The sequence below is a fragment of the Coffea arabica genome, chromosome 11c (genome assembly GCF_036785885.1).
Source record: "Coffea arabica cultivar ET-39 chromosome 11c, Coffea Arabica ET-39 HiFi, whole genome shotgun sequence".
NCBI classification, from domain to species: Eukaryota; Viridiplantae; Streptophyta; class Magnoliopsida; order Gentianales; family Rubiaceae; genus Coffea; species Coffea arabica.
In genome coordinates, this window is record NC_092330.1 from 5595652 (window position 1) to 5613284 (window position 17633).

The window sequence follows — 17633 nt, forward strand, 5'->3', positions numbered from 1 at the left end:
ACATGACACAGATATGTATAGATTTGAAAGTCATGCAAGAGATATAACAAATTTCATTGATACAAGAAGTCTGAAAAAGCAATAAATATATAATATTGAGAGTCCAAAATATCTTCTATCTAGATGAATTGCTACCACCCAGTAGAGCTGTATATGCCTTTCAATAGTTAAGCCTCATAAAAAAAAGTGCTTAAAATCCATTAGATCTAACATAATTATACTTAAGAAATTCCAAATTTGTAAAATCACAAATTTCACAAAAAAAAAAGAAAGAAAGTTGAGAAGATTTGATAAATTTTCCAAGGGAAACCCAGGAAAGACTAAGACTTTCACTAGAAAACCCTAATATGGAAGAATCACTCATCAAAAAAATTCTAAGTGAGAATTTATTCAAACAAGACAAAATAAAACAAGAGAGGGGGCTTCTATCATGGGGAAAGACCTCTCATCTCCCTCCCAGAGGAGAGTTGGAAGAAATTTTGGTTGAAAAGTTTTAGAGAGGAGGAGGAAAGGATGAATTTTAGAAAGAGAGTTTTTTCAGGTGAGTTTCCATTTAGATATTGACAGGGTATCGAGCCTGTGCAATAATAATTATCTACTCAAGAAAAATACAAATTTTGTATATAGCGGTGAGCAGGGTCGAATCCACAGGGATTGGGGATAATTCGTCTCTTCTAGAGTTCAGCGCATGGGGGATTTTTGAAAAATACAAAATTACTAATTAACTAACTAATGAAACAACTAATAGAAATAAACAAGAATTAATCAATAGCCAATATGACTCTAGCCAAAGGTGCAACTTTTCAGACACGGTCCATTCAATTGATCATCGATGCAAAGATAATTCAATTACTCATTACTAGATTGGTTATAGTTGTCATACACGCGATGAACAACCAGCCTTTCCTTAATTTCTCGATAGTTAAAGTATGACCGTTAACTATTTCTCTAACCAAGAAATAACCCTAGGTACGACCATAGGATTTAATTACTCGATTGCATTAATAATTAGAAAAGCCCAACCCTAATCAACAAACACGCTACGAGGGTTTGTTTAAGTTAGATCATACGTTTCCCTAACAAGAAACCAATCACGCTAGTTGCCACTGGTATTAATCAATTGAACAATTACGGATTCAATCAATTAATTTGGCATTAGATCATTAAGTTAATTCGAATATCGGACCCTTGACATTCAAATAACATAACAAGCATAAGCAATTAAATCAGGAAACGCACAAATACCAATAAATAAAAGAAATAAGTAAAATAATTAGATCTCACAGATGTTCGGAACCGAGTCCACAAATTGACCTTCGACTAGAAAAAATGAATTAGTTCATCTTCATGGAGGAAATCCCATGCAAAATTGCAGAAGTAATTGCGGCCATTGTCCCCAAAATTGAGATAAGATAAAAACGATTAAGTCAGAACAATGGGAAAAACTCCCAATTCCCACAAAGATAAAGCAGCGGCCCGTGAATAATTGCCTAACCAAAGGAAAAGAATTGTTTCCTAATCTAAAACAAATTGCCTCACTTCTCTCTGTGGTCCCGCCGGATAAGGAACAAGCAACTGCCAAAGCTTCCTAAGTTTCTTTCCTTCCAAAGCTAAAAATGACTCAATGCTTTCCCGTGGTCCCCGCCGTAGATTCAAAATCAAAGTACAAAAGGCAAGGCCTCTTGATGTTTCCTCTTTCTCTCGTCTTTCATTGCTCTTAGGACTCTTAGTACTCAAAACACTCCCAATCAGCCAAAAGAAATACAATCCGTCCGTATCACCATGTGGGCCAGGTTTGTGGCTTGTTTGAAGTCTCCATTGTTTCCAGAAAGCCTCTCCTTTTTTTGTAGTTTTTTGTTCCACTCCCTGAAATTGAGTCCAATACCAATTATAAGTAAATATTAATAATTAAAACATTTGGCAAGGACAAAGGGGAAATTAATAATAAAATTGCTAATAAATAACATCCTATCAATTCCCCACACCTAAATCATGCTTGCTCTTAAACATTGGAACAGCAATTGAACACCAAAAATTCGACAATGGCTATTGCTCCAAGTACCGTATTGCCAAGGTACCCAAGAAAAATAAATATCAAGCATCACAGGTCAAGATCCAAGAAAAATCACCCCGGTTAGCCTTTAAACCACCAACTCCTCCAATTTAAAGCAAACTAATCTAAGAAAAAGGAATTGTTGCTCACATTTATCAGCAAACGGTCCAATTGTTAACCAAAATCTTGACATTAAAATCACAAATAGGCAAGCTGACCCTTTTTTTTTTTTTTTTCTAAATACTAACACAAACTTTACTTTACTCTTTTTTTTTCTTTTTGTTTTTTTTTGAGTGACAAAAGACTTAGTCTATAGCCCTTAGAGCCTTTTGACGCGAACTCCAACATTTGCCAGATGGAGGAGCCCGGTTACTCAGCTCCAATTGCTACAGGACCACGCACTCATAGTAACTACTACCTTTTGACGCGAGAATCGACACTTTAGGTGAAAATCTCCGATTACTCAGTAGTAACCACTAGCAGAGTACAGTCAACTCTTATTTACAACCATATAGCACGATATTTAAAACAACACAAGAATAACAGCAGCCAGCCTCAAATTTCCAAACATGGAGAACTAAAATTAATAACTAGACCAATTCATATGAAAAATGCCAACAATCATTCCCTATGCCTAGAAAAGTTAACCAAAAATTGGAAAAGTTAAGCAATTATTGGAATTCACCAAAGAGATGTTCCTGAACTCAACCACATCAACTTGATACCCTTTTATTACTAAAACTTGGCAATAGCAGAATTAGAGACAACAATCCAGCATCAAAACTATTCATATAAAACTGATCACTAGAAAGAAAAAGAAAAGAAAATAAATGAAAGATAAGCAAAAACTAACTAAAAATAAAGGAAAATCCCATAGAAACTAAAAACAAAAATACTAGCACCACAACGATCCCCTGTGATAGCCCTACCTCACCCTAAGGCGAACCAAAGGGTTCGGCGGACCGCCTGCCCAACTCTCGCCGGAACTCAGTCGTTCACTACAGTTCTCAATCCAAACCACAATACAACCACATGAATAAATAGCACGAGAATCCAAAACTTAAAGCGGAACTTATTTACATTTCTATCTCAAAAGGGAGTTCAACCATTGAATATACAAAGGTTCTCAATTCTTCATACAGCCAGCCCATGCCAAGCGCTAGGGCGAGAACCATTACAAAAAAAAGGAAAGAACTAGACCAAGCTAGTCTACACCGAGCTCTCGTCCTTGCTCGCCTTCCCCTGTTAAAGAAAACAAAACTAAAGGGATGAGTTAAAATCTCAGTGAGGTTCCGAACATATAATCAAGCAATAAGTTCAATGCATTAACCATAAACAATCAATAACTCAAGAAACATTACAACGGAAAGCGATAAGAGCACATTCATTAAAAGGATACGTGCTCACAAGGAGCCATTCATTCGTTCATTCATTCATTCTCCTATCATTTTCCCTTATTCCTCCAATCATTTAAAAATGTATTTTTGTAAGTAAAACCCTCATTCATTCGTTCGTTCATTCATTTCATTCACCCCCTTCCCGGACATTGGCTAGGTTCCACCAGACTTCAAGGTAATACTCGAGTATACCAAACGTTCACCCAGGTCACCAAATCGCCCGACTGAATCCGCTTCTGGCTCGAGTCGATCAGTAACAAGGGGCAGGGCCCAATTCAACCAAAAGACTTACATTCATGCACAAGTAACGTTCCAATTGTTTAATCTTTGAAAACGTCACAATCATTTAGGTCGAGTGCGATAAAGTACACACTCGCCTAGAAAACTCGTTTTGGCAATCATTGAAAGCATTTAACATGTTATCAGTCTTTCATACAAGCCATATAATCAAGAACATAACAAACAAGGAACACTCACCTTATTTATGCAAAAATAATGTGCAAAATATCCTTCTGGATATTACCGTCAGTTACCGAGAAAACCTAAGATTAAACGAGGAAGAATATTATAGTTTATCTAGCAAAACAATTGAATGAAATCGAAAAAACCCGACTAATTATGAGTAAAACGTATAAAGAGGGAGTTAAAGTGAAAAGAGGACATTTGGATCCGTGGACGGGAATAACTAGGGTTTCACAAACCAACCGCGAAACCAAACGCAAAAGGGTTATAAACTTCCAACAGAAAACATTTGACCAAAGACAAATCAAAATCCGAATAGATAGGTTAAGGAAATATTCTTTCTGAATCGTTTGTGTGGCTAAAAGTCCATATATACTTGAGGTTATATAGCAAAGGTCTTCATGAAAATCATACGGAAAAGGTGGGCACTTAAAACCTTACTTGGAAGAAGTTCACGTGTGGCCGGGAAAACCCTAACTCATACCTTTATATTTTGGTATTTTGGTATGAAGTAGTAGTAAATAAACATTTGAAGGTTCAAACGGAAAAGGTATCATGTTTTAAAATGGTAAAACGGTCATGGTATTTGCCAAACGAACATAGACGTTCAAATATAAACGTACATATACGTTCCAATAGAAACTTAGCCCTCTCGATCACCTTTCGAGAGGACCGAAGAAAGTTTCAATGAAACACGTCCAACTCAACACAAAACGCCTTTGCAAAACCACTTTAACTCATTTACAAGACAAGAAAAATAAATGGACAGCATTACCCCATAAATTCGACATTTCACCTTACCATCCAAAAACCCATTCTCATATCAATTTAACCAGAATCATACATACAACTTCTAAACAATAAAACACATCCAATTAAACCACAAAACCCTTCAATCAAAGCTAATTAGAAGCTTAAAAGCCAACTATAAGAAAACCCCCAAATTGAAACCCTAGAACCGGAAATTATCCCCACAAGCGTAAATTTTCCGCAATCAATCGTAATTAACGCATGAAAGTTCCATTTAACACCAATTAGAGCTATCAAATCAAAGCCAATCAATGACTATCATATAAAATCGGAAAAATCCCCAATAAATCAGAAAATCACCATAAATTCCTTCAACCCATGAAACCTTCCGCAAAATAACATATTTAATCACTACAAAGCATCAAGATATCATGATTGAAACAATCAAGAGAACTTTCTTAACATCTCACCTCAACTCAAGAAAGGTAGGAATTTACAACTTCCCCTCCAAAAACAACTCCACTAGCACCTTTAACCCACCTTAGCTAGCGCTTGTACGGAGTAGTTTGAAAATCCAACGGTGAAAACCCAAGATTTGAGTGAAAATGGAAACTTGAAAATGAAGAGCTTTTCTTTCTTCTCTCTTGGTGCACGGTTGAGCAAGGAAGAAATGAAGATATTTTGGGGACCAAAACAGTATAAAAAGAGAAGGAAATAGGCGGTCAAAATTAGTGGCCGCCTGTGCCACGTCACAATCCGGCCGAAATCTGGCCGGATTCAGGCCAGAGATGAAAACCTTTTTTTTTTTCCAAAAACCTCAAGCAATCCGGCCAACAATCCGGCAAATATCTGGCCGGATTTGTGGCCGGATTTGGCCCTTCAATTTTTCACAAAATTTTTCCTCTCCTCCGAATTCGATTGCCGCGCTCAACCATACTTCCAACACATACACATATATACATATCTCACACACAAATACACATATCAACAAGGCCTTCCTTTGTTTAAAACGACTGGTTAACAAATTTTCATTTAAGAGAGAAAATGAGAATAAACAATAGGCGAGAAAAAATATGGAAATTCTAGGATTCTCACATCCCCCCCACACTTAATTCACACATTGCTCTCAATGTGATAATGTAAAAGCAGAAGGAATGAGAGGGGCAACAGTACTTCCCTGAAATCATCAAAATAGGGGCGGTTCAGGTGGAAATTGTGGATCAACTTGCATCTGGAGCTGGTGCCATTCGTGGTTTCACCATGGACTCTAGATATCACTCTAAGCAACAAGAGACTACAATTGCCAACAAATAATGGAAGTTGGAAATTCAAAACAATGACAATTTTAAAGCCAACCCAACGAATAAAATGCACAATTCAACCACCCAGAGGACATACAAATACCCCAACACTTATAGCAATGGCAATCAATAAGCACTTGCGGTCCCAATGCAGTCAATTTCAGGATTAATGCAGTCCAAAAGTGCAACAAATGCTCCAAAGATTTAGGACTTGAATTTAAGAGGCAGAGTACCCCGAGCAAGTCAATTAGGTACAATCGATCAGCAACAAGCAAAGGAAGGGACACAGTAGCCTTCCAATCAAACAAACAGAAGCAGAAAGTACCCCATAATACCAGAGCACAGCTCTCAACAATGTATCAAAACAACAAGTCTAACGAAATGATGTATTTGTCGGCTTAGCTGTGGTACCTTCTGCCTAAGGGACATGTCTGTCTTTCTGCATTTTTGGGCATTGAGCAATCAAATGTTTTGTACTACCATATTTAAAGCATTTTCGTACCGAACTATTCTTCCAACAGTTATCATCGGTGTGATTGCCCCTGCAGAAGCCACAGATTTGCCTAATTCCCGTACTTGACACTCCACGTTGGGCACCCCTCTGGGGCCCTTACCCTACCTGACCTCTCATAGAATTACCCTGGTTTAGGGTTCCTGTGGGTCGTGAATCGTCTGTTCCTCGACCCATCTTAAAGGGTGGCTCGTTTCTCGAGCTCTGTCCATCCGTGAAGGTGCTTGAGCTAGGTTGCCTCCTTTTTCGGTCATAGAAGACTTTGACTTATCCCCTGATAGTCGCAATTCTCTGAGCCTTTTCTAGTGCTTGACAAAATGTGTCTAACTGAGCAGCTGCTAGTGCCTCTTGAATCTCCACATTTAAGCCTTGAATGAAACGACAGATTCGCTTTTACTCCGTTAGCACCAAATCCGGAGCGAAACGAGAAAGTTTCGTGAATTGCGTTTCATATTCCGCCACACTAGATGTCCCTTGGCGCAGGCGGATAAAGTCATCCTCAAGTCTCTCTTGCACAATGAGAAGTAAATATTTCTCATTAAATTCCCGAGTAAAGTTGACCCACATCCAGAGGGTCTGTTCCCGCTCTTACTTAGCTTTGATCACATTCCACCAAACTCGGGCAGCCCCTCAAATTGAAAAACAACAAAAGATATCTGCCGCTCCTCCGAATACCTAAGCGCGGCAAATATATCCAACATGCGGTCCAACCAACCCTCCGCTAAGTTAGGGTTGGGTCCACCTATAAATTTTGGAGAGACAAATTTTTGGAACCGTTCTAAAGCACGGTCCTCTCCCTCCTGATTACCCACATTATTTCCAGGGTTTCCGGCATTACCTCTCTGGCCCTGAGCTTGTTGGTTAACCATTCGTTCTAAGAGGTCAGTCATTCACTGGATGGCTGTAGCTACCTGATTCGGCTCGTTCTCATTTTCTCCTTCGGGGCCTCGTCCTCGTCCTCTACTTCTATCTCGACTACCAGAGTCCATTTCGGTTCAAAAGTCCATAAATCGAAACATAACGTGTACTTATTATTCAAACTATAAACAAAAAAAAGAACACAAAGCATATGCACAAAAGACGCGCAAAAGATAAGTTCAAAAAAATTATACTCAAATATATACATATATTTACAAAATCACACCAAAAGATATATAAGTTATCCGACATCCGGTCGGTACAAAATCCATTATTTACATGAGCACCTCGGCTCCAAAAATATAATCAACCACCAGGTAACAAAAGAAACCAGGTAGACGGGTTATAACAAAAACAAACATCTCAAATAGTCAAAAGGAAATCCCAACAACAGCCCTATACGCCTCCCCTAGGGCCCTAATTTCCAACAGAACGTAAAGTGTTCACCTCGTCCATCAGCTCTGGGCCGGTAGCTTGTGGTGGTGCCTTCGCGGCAACATCTAACAGGACCTCACAGTCCAGCATGATACTCCGAGCCCTCTCCCTCAGCTGCCCCTTCAAAGTGAAGAGGTGCTGGTGTGTGTCATGGAGCTGACGACGAAGAGCGTTCGTCCTCTCCACCTCAATTCGGAGGCCCTACTCCAAATGCCAAATGCGCCTAGCCTACCCGTGGGCAATCTCTCTAGCCTTCTCCAACTGTCTAGCCAAGCGATCAGCCGCCTTCCCTAGGCGATATCGCTCGTCGTCCACTATCAGGACGACCTCATCTGGGTAGCCGAACTCGTGTCGGCGTTCACATGGTCAGTTCTGCCGACCAAAAGGTGAATATACCGTGTACGGCCCCTCAGGCCTCCTCTGATAGCGGAGCACACGCATGCGTAACACCTGATTCACCGGGCCCCCTGCGCTAGGAGGTCTTGGTCCCGGTCCCATGTCGCTGGATCCCACACCGCTAGAACTGCCCGGATCCATACCTACAAAACATTAATTTGTCAGTTCACCGGCATTTCAGTTTAAAATATATCATTCATCTTACATAGGAATATATCATGCCTATCATGTATGTCTCACTTGCCCAAGTCCTCTAACCCAGACGCTCTGGTACCACCTGTGACGCCCCCACTTCTCCCAAGGGCGAACACGAGGGTATCGGCGGGACGCCTGCCTAACTCGCGCTAGGACTCAAAACACAAAGCAATAAAAACTAGATAATCCAAAAGAGTACTATTCACAATATCTATACAACCCCAAAAGATTTCTATTTACATCTTCAAAAGTAGATATCTAGACTACTATATTAACTGATGTTAATAACCAAAAATAGAAAGTAGACCCTATGAAAGGTTCTTATACAGATCATCAAAATAAGAAGAAACATCTTGATTGTCCAACTATTACAAACCAAGCCTAACTATTCTAGTGATAGTGCCAAAAGTTCCCCACGTTGGCCCCTGTTAAGGAAAACAAAAGGAAAAAGGGAAACCTATATCCTTAGTAAGTAAACAGGAGTAAAAGTGTAAATTTCACATTAAGACAAACAATTTCATCACAAAGATATCAAATCGCAAGTATAAAAGTAACAACACAAGTTAAGGATACAGGTTGACTCCAAAGCCAAATCATGTGCCACGTGTGACCTCCTGTCGACACTCCGTCGACCACAAATAATGGTCCGTAGAACTCCACTTGTACTACCACCTAACACCTTATCACCCTCACTGACCAGTCACCTCACAAAATGGCTCAAGCAAACGAAACGAAATTGAACTTGATTTACAAGCTCGGTTCACAAACTTGGTTCACAGAATCACAAACTTGGTGACCTTAAGACTAGGTTGGATTGGTTTCGACCAAACCCTGACTGGCTCGAATAGTCAATCTAAGTCCTGAGATCAGGCCCCACAAACATCACCCCGAACTACAAGGTCAAAGGGTTCAACATCAAAATAATTCACATATATGCATCTCATAGATAAACACAAGTGCAAATTAGGGTTTAGGTCGAGTGTGATCAAGTACACCCTCGCCTAAGCACCCTCTCATTCACATCAAAGCACATAAGCAAGTTATATACAAAACGGGCTGAATACTTACACAAAGATCAAGTATAGCAAAAATGTGAAGATCACGTCACGTATCCCAACTAGTAGGCCCCATTGGCACCGTCTAACCCGTCACCGTCTGAAATAAAAGATTGCACCATATTACCACACAAACGATTACTAAAATGCATAAATGAAGCGAAACGGCAAAACAGACACACACACGTGCGGAAATGGTGAACGGAAGCGGAAACGGCTGGCAAACGGAAATGGGCAGATTTGCTGTCCCAAACTATTTTGACTACAAGTTAGGTTAAGAATATCGGATTAAGGTGTATGAGCCACCATTTTGAAGCTAAGAGAATGAGTTACTATTTTCATGAAGACACCTCAAGCCAGATCTCAATAGAACTAGTACAAAACTGCACAAGACAGTCCCAGCCTTTTCAATTCAGGTTACCAAGCAGGCCCTGTTTGAATGACTATAACTCATAACTCAGAGATCAAAATCAAGAAATTCTAGAGGTGTTGGAAAGCTTATTTCTAAGGCTATAACTTTTGTGTTTTGACCAAAAGTTGAATCAGTACAGAGCATAGGGAAAAATGGGTCCAAAGTTCCTATCAGAACTGTCCAACTTCAAAGGCAGTTCTGACACCCGATTTTGTTTTGGGTATAACTAGAGTTACAGAACTCGGATTTGGACGTACTTTATACCGTTTTGAAGCTGAAGCAAAGATCTACAAGTCTTATGAAGACCTCAACACCCAGTTCCTTCGTTATAAATGTGAACTGAGCACGGTCAGAAGTAAAATTAAGAAACGTAACATAATTCAGAGTTTCGAACAGAAGCGAGGGTTTTGGCCATAACTCAGGCTACACAGATCCGTTTGACCTAAAATTTTGCAGGCACAACAAAGACTTCAGAAGCTACAATTTTCATGTTTTGGGCAAACCCTGAATCAATATGTAGCACAAAGAAAAATAGAGCCAATATTCGGATTCTGGGCTGCCCTGTTTTCCAGATTGACCGGTTTCGCGCGCCGCAACCGCACAGTCTGTTTCTATGATTCTCATGCAAGCTTTCTAACCAAATTCCTACCAAATAAACATGCACTTACCAGCTCCTAATAGCTCCACAAAAGACCCGAAATCCCTCTCCCAACTCAACCTCAAACCTAACAACTACTAACCATTTCCTATGCTCTAATCATACAAGTTTTATTAACCCCCAAATCTATCTGCTCAAACCCTAATCATCTAAGCTTTAACTCAACCAAACTAACTTCCCTTAGAACTAGGGTTTCAAGGCCAAATCTGATTTTACTAAGAATCAACCATACAAGTGAAATTAACACATCAAAGACTCCATTTACAAGCCAAACAATCAACCAAATCAACTTGAATAACCATGGAGCAAGAAACCCTAATTCTTCCATAGCCTTAACCGAAATTTGGGCAGCAATAAACCACTAAAATAAACCATTAAACTACTCAATATTCATTATATAAACGATACAAGCTTACAATCACAAAAAAAACATCACTTTCATGGCTTCACAACTTAATCACCAAACTTTAATTTCCAAGAGAGATTATTTACCTTCAAGCAAGCTTTATAAGTGAGGAACTACAACAATCAAGTGCCAAAGTTGTTTCCTTAAGCTCCACAAGCAAGATGGAAGGCTAGATGAAGATGAACTTGGAGAAAATTTTCTCTCTTCTCTTGCTCTAAGGTTCGGCCACCTCTCTCTCTCTCTTCCTTTGGTTTTTCGTTTGTGTTTTGTGTCTTAGCTTGTGTTTGTAGTTTATATTTTGCAAGACTTGAGATGGGTAGGATATTTGTTTCACTAGCCAATCAAAATCAAACACAACCATGGCTTAATTTCCACCACAAGCTTCTTTGCTCCCTTTCACACTCTTGCCCTAAATCTTTTAGTTCTTTGCAAATTAGTCCATAGGTCATTAACTTAATCTAATCCAAAATACATAATCGTACTTAGTTCTTTCACTAATCATCCTCCTATAATAATTACCTATACTTAGTCATACCCAAACTCACATAAAAGCAACTAAACAACAATATTTTTGTCACAGGCAAAATTAGGGTTTTAAACCTAACTTAGGTTTTCCAATGGATTATAACACTAGAGATTTTGCTAGTTTAGGGTTTTCTAACCTTGTAAAACCTACTTATCCTTTGTAAAACAATTCAAATCCTATACTTACCTGCTCCAAAACACACACTAGAATAACTAACTTTAACTACAACTCGAACTTGTGATCCATACAAAACTAGCGTTTTAATCATAACCTTAATTAGGATTTTCTAATTAGCCCTAAAACCCAATTGGACCGCACAAATAATTCACCTCACCTACAATCAAACTTAAGGACTAATCGGGGTCTCACAAAAGAAATTTAGAATTTATTTTATTATTTTTTAGTGTATTTGAGATTGTGTGTTTTTGGAGTTGTTTTTGAGATTATTTTGGAATTTGTTACTATAGATCTCATAAACAAAAGCAATTTGTGGGAAAAGCAACAAATCCAAATAGAGCCTAAATTTCATAAAAATCAATATATATGGGGAGGCAATTCTTTTTTTTTTTTCGGAAACGATAGATGAATTTTATATCAAACCAAACTTTACAATATTTGAGTAACGGCTCAACCACCTATACAAAGTGTATCATGGCACTAAAGAGAGAAAAAAATTCTCTCCTCATCCATAAATATGCTTAGAGCATAATGACTAATGTGTTTACATAGAGTCATATTACTAGATTTTCCTACTTCAAAAAAGCACATTTGAAACAGATTAGCTAGAGCAAGTATGTCTTCCACCAACGTGACTATGTTCGGATTGTCTCCTTTATGAGGAGGCAATTCACACACGTAAAAATATGGGTGGAAGAAGATGAATAAATTAATGATATAATATCAATAACACCATAACAACAAGTATATCAAACTTTACTCTTGACTCTTCGTAAACGACCACTACAACATAAAATACTATTTATTAAATAATAAGACTACTGTAACTTGACTTCTATAGAACTATTGAAAGTTTAACTTGACTAAAACAATGCCAAGCAATATATATGGAAATTCAATTTTTTGACTGGATTTAATATGCCAACATTGCCTCTCTATTAAATTAGGTCTAATAAGTGCATATTTTAGGTATTTTTAGTGTGTCTTATTAGTTAGTTTTGGTGTGTTTTAACTATTTTTATACCTAATTAACTAAGTTTCTAGTGAAAATACACATTTTATGGTTTAAGTGATAAAAATTGCATTCCTATGGATTTTGGTGCTGAAAATTTCATGTTTTTGTAGGTTTAATGATTCAATCATCAAATAGCATGAATTAAGAAGATAATTAGATGATTATTGATGATTTGAAATAATAAAAAGAAGACATAAAATGGGAAATACTCAAAGGATAAAATTAAAGTTTTCTAGTTTTGACACTTGTGACATCAAAGTCTAGTTTAGTCATTTTCCTAATTAAAAAGTTGAAATACAGAAGTGCAATTTCACTGTCGAAAGCTGAAATCGGCTCTGACCAGTTGAGGGTATTTTGATAATTTTATGGTCCACAGAGTTCCAAATCGGATGGTTCTTAATGCATTGGAAAGCTAACTCAAAGAGCTATAATTTTCATGTTTTACACAAGAGCTAGTTCAACCTCCATCATCAAGAAAATATCAGTTGAAATTCAACCAAAAATAGAGCAGGGATGAATTCTGCCCAGAAAGTACAAACCTGCAAAAGGCAATACGCGACCTTAGGTCGCGTATTCTAGTTTTTCTATTGCAACTTGCTCTGCAACTTGTTTTGCATTCACACTTTCCAGCTCATCTATAACTCAAAATTTCGGTTGTATCTGACCAAGAAGAGTGTGGAAATTTGGAGAACAACTCTTGGTAAGTTCAAAAGCCAACTTTACCAACCAAGAAACAACTCATCTTGAGTTTGAATTCTCTATAAATAGCAGCCTTTAGATACTACTTTAAAAAGCTTTGGAAAGCTAGAAAAACTCACCAAAAATGTAATTTTCACTAAAATTTCCTTAGTTCATTAGTTAGGGTAGTGTAGTTTATTCTTCTTATATTTGTAGTTAGATTTGGATGAAGAATTGGGGAGCAAAGATGGAGAGGTTGAAACTCACGTGACAAGGGTAAATTCTCTCCTATTACTTTCTCTTTTGTATTTAAGTTCATGTTTAACTATAATACAAGTTTGGATCTTGTTTTTTATGTTTAGTTAAAGTTTATGGCTAGAGTATGGATGAACTTTCTATAGTGTATTTGTGCTATTTATTTGGTTATTTGGAGTAAGTTAATTATCACTTTTACATAGCTAATCAATATTAACTGGCCATTAATTGTGATAATCTTAAGGTGTTAAGTTTGCAATGAGAATTGAAATTTAACACTAGTTCAAGGAAGTGATAACCTAGGGAGTTCACTCACGGGAGTAGAGGAGTACCTTTGTGGCTTTATAGACTTGTTTCATATAATTTTATAGAAAAAAATGAACTTGTAGTTAATTCATAGCCACAAGAGTAGGTATGGTTTAATTACAGGTATAGTTAATTTACTACGAGAGTAGATTTAACATACAAGAGGAAATTACGCCATAACTAGTCAAGATAATAGCATTCACTTAACAGGTAATATCATTTGCAAGAATAGTATGGAATTCCATACCTCTAGGAGGTTTTTATTGTATTTTTGTTACTTTTATAGTATAGATTTAATTTCTTGTACTTGTGATAGTCTAAATAATAAAGGAGTTCGAAAAATATTGGTAATTGATGATCTTCTCTGTGGGATCAATACCTAATAGCCCTATACTTAATAAACGGCTCGTATACTTGCGAAAAATAGCATGTGGAGTATTTAGAAATTTATAAAAATAAAACTTGACTGTGGATGACCTAATTAATATATGTACACCCTGCGCTCATCAAGTTTTTGGCGCTGATGCCGAGGAAGATTTATCAATATCAGTGCTAAGAGCAACTTTATTAATTTAGACATTTTACTTGTCTTTCTTGTTTTTGTTGTGTCTAGTGTCTTGTTTGTTATGTTTAGTGTCTAGTTGAATCTTTATTTGTATTTTTTATATGTGTCGAGTCACCTATTCTTCTTGACTAAACTTATTTTTGAGTTACTTTGAGACAGGCGGGCAATGCATGAGGAATAGAAGATTGGCAATGGATGGTTACCAAGTGCAAAGCTTCTTGAATAGAGATAACCAAGGAATTACCGAAGGTATGTCGTTTGAAGGTGGTTTAAGGAGTTTAAACCCCAAATTTGATGTTATAACGTTAAAAGTTCAATTGGACACCATTATACGTATTCTTGAGCAAAAGAAAAATGTTAATACTTTCAATTCTTATCATATAATTTGTGACTTGTGCGAAGGTTATCATTGTGAGAACCTGAAAATTTTCACATTTGTCTCAGCAATATTTTATTTCTCCTTCCCTTTTTATATATAAATTTGCTATCTAGTTTTATAAGGAGGGGTTTCATTCAATATCTATGAGTGTGTATTGTGTATATCAAGTGTCATTGTGTGAGGATGTAGGATTTTTTTTTATTTTTGTTGGAAGAAAGGAGCTGCGTGTCGTTTGAATTTGGAAAAGAAAAATTTTTGGGTGGCAAAATTTTGTATCGAATCCGGCTGCATATCCGGCCAGTTCTTGGCTGTATTGTTGTTGGAATTTGAAAAAAAAATTAGGGATCGCCACTGCCCTAAATCCGGCCATTGTGACGTGTCACTCGGTCAGCCAACTTTGACTGGCTGTTTTTTCTTCATTCTTATCTTGTTTTGGCTGAATTTGGTCTTCATTTTGCTCCTTCTTGGCCAGCTGTTTTGAGAGAGAAAATAAGAGAGAAAAGTTCTTCATTTTCTAGTTTCAATCCTTGCTCAAATCTTGAGTTTTAACCGGTGAAATCACAAACTACTCCGTACAAGTGTACATAAGAAGGAATAAAGGCTATGGTGGAGTGATTTTGGAGAAGAAAAGACTAAGCTACCATTTTCTTTGAGGTTCTAAGGTATTTTGCTATGAACATCTCTCCTTGCTTCTAATAGTTAGAAATTAGTGGCTTGTGGTTGCCACTTTGGTAGTTTTATACAAGATTTCTTGGATTGAAGTGGTGATATGTGGATTTTCAATTTTATAGTAAATTTTTCTGCCCATATATGAAGTTTAAAGGCTAGCCATGATTTTCTAGTTTTGATATGTGGAATATCTAGTGTTTTAGTGCTAGTTTGCTTTGTCTAAAGAAATTTCTGGTTTGTGTGCATAATTTCAGATTTAGGGTTTCCAATTTTGGTGTGATTGGGATTAGTTTTGGAGCTACCAATTGGTTGTATATTAAAGGGGTTTAATAGCCTATGATGTAAGTGTGCAATTGTGGTTGTTTATTGTGAAAATTGGTGTTTGCTTGTAGGGTGGAAAGTGAAGAAATTAAGAGGAAATGCTATTCATTTATTTTCTTGTAATTTGAGTAAGTAAAAGTGACGAGTGAAAGATGCTTTTAGTGACAAGTTGGGTTTATTTTGCTTCAAACGACCTAGACCCTCTCGAAGGGTGTTAGATGAGTTACATTGTATTTGACTGGATATTGTGGCGACCCCACTTCCCCCTAAGGCGAACCAAAGGGTTGGCGGGCCGTCTGCCTAACTCTCGCCAGGACTCACGCAAGAAATTAACCGAAATCCTTCCGAAGTATATCTTAAGCTATTACAACATCGATTCTCCCAAAATAGACCACTTACTAAAATCACATTAACTTCAGAGATAACAGCATTTTAAGATGGCTAATCGTCGATTCTTAGATAGCTTACGCGTTACAACCCATAAAGTAAAGTTTAAACAATCCCAAATCACAAATTCATACAAGCCAAAAGACAAACTTAAGGTTTACACCTTTCCTGCTTCAAGTGGCAACCCAAGACAAGAGGCCGCCTAATACTTAACACATTCCCAATCCGATTAGTGACGTAAATAAAATTTTACGTTACAAGCTGCAAAGTGAAGTCATAAGATTCAGACACATTCATTGCAAAATACAAATGGATTTCAGATCTCTCAAATGTCAGGACTTGTCAAGGAAAACAAATAAACATGGGGTGATCTAAAACTCAGTGGTGCCCCAAAACATGCAATCCCATAAAATAAATAGCGAGTATTAACTTCAATTAAAGTAAACAATTAGGAAAGCATTTAACAGTACAAGATAGGATACAGGGCTCTCAGGAGCCATTTCCCCACGAGTTTGATCAAGATTTTCCGTAGTCGACCCTCCGTCAACTTTCACTACCTAAGGTCCGTGTAGATCTTTTTATTTTTCTTAACTCCAACCACCAATCTTACCCCTGTACCGGGCCCGCACGCCAAGCATGAAAGTGGTAATACTCGAGTATACCTTAGACTGGTCGAGAGATTCACCCAACGACGTTACGTCCAACACTTATAGACTGGTCGAGGGATTCACCCAACGACGTTACGTCCAACACTTATAGACTGGTCGAGGGGTTCACCCAATGACTTTACGTCCAACACTTATAGCAAGCGTAAGCAAAATATTCACGAAAAACACTTTAAACAAGTCACCACTCGAAAGGCTAGTGTGATAAAGTACACACTGTTCACTTCGATGGATCAGCAATCATTTTCCAATTATCGCATATCGAGTCACGAAAGCATTTTAACCAAATAAGCATAGAACAAGCAGGGACACTCACCAAGAGTGAAATCACAGATCAAGCTGGGAATCGAAGTCCGTGTCCTCGCTAAACCCTAGAAAACCAAGTTTTAACATTATAAGTTTTACTATACAAATTCTTGGTTTTTATATATTAAAGATTATCTCGTGTACCACTAGTTTATTTTCCCCAAGTAAATCGGCAATCCATTTGGAATTAAAACTAGTGAAAGTAGTAAAATATTCCACGTAGTTTCTTTAGGAATATATATTTTTTTCTTTCTAAAAGTGCAACTAGGTCTACGTTACTTGAGGTGAGTTTTCTTGCCAAACAAGTTTTCTAAAACAACTGGTTGGGGCAATTTTTAAGGAAATCTAAAGTTTAGAACTAGTGTAATCATTATCTAAAAATAATACGTCTAGTTTAAGCTAAAGAGAGAAATAATTATTCTGCAATGTTTTACA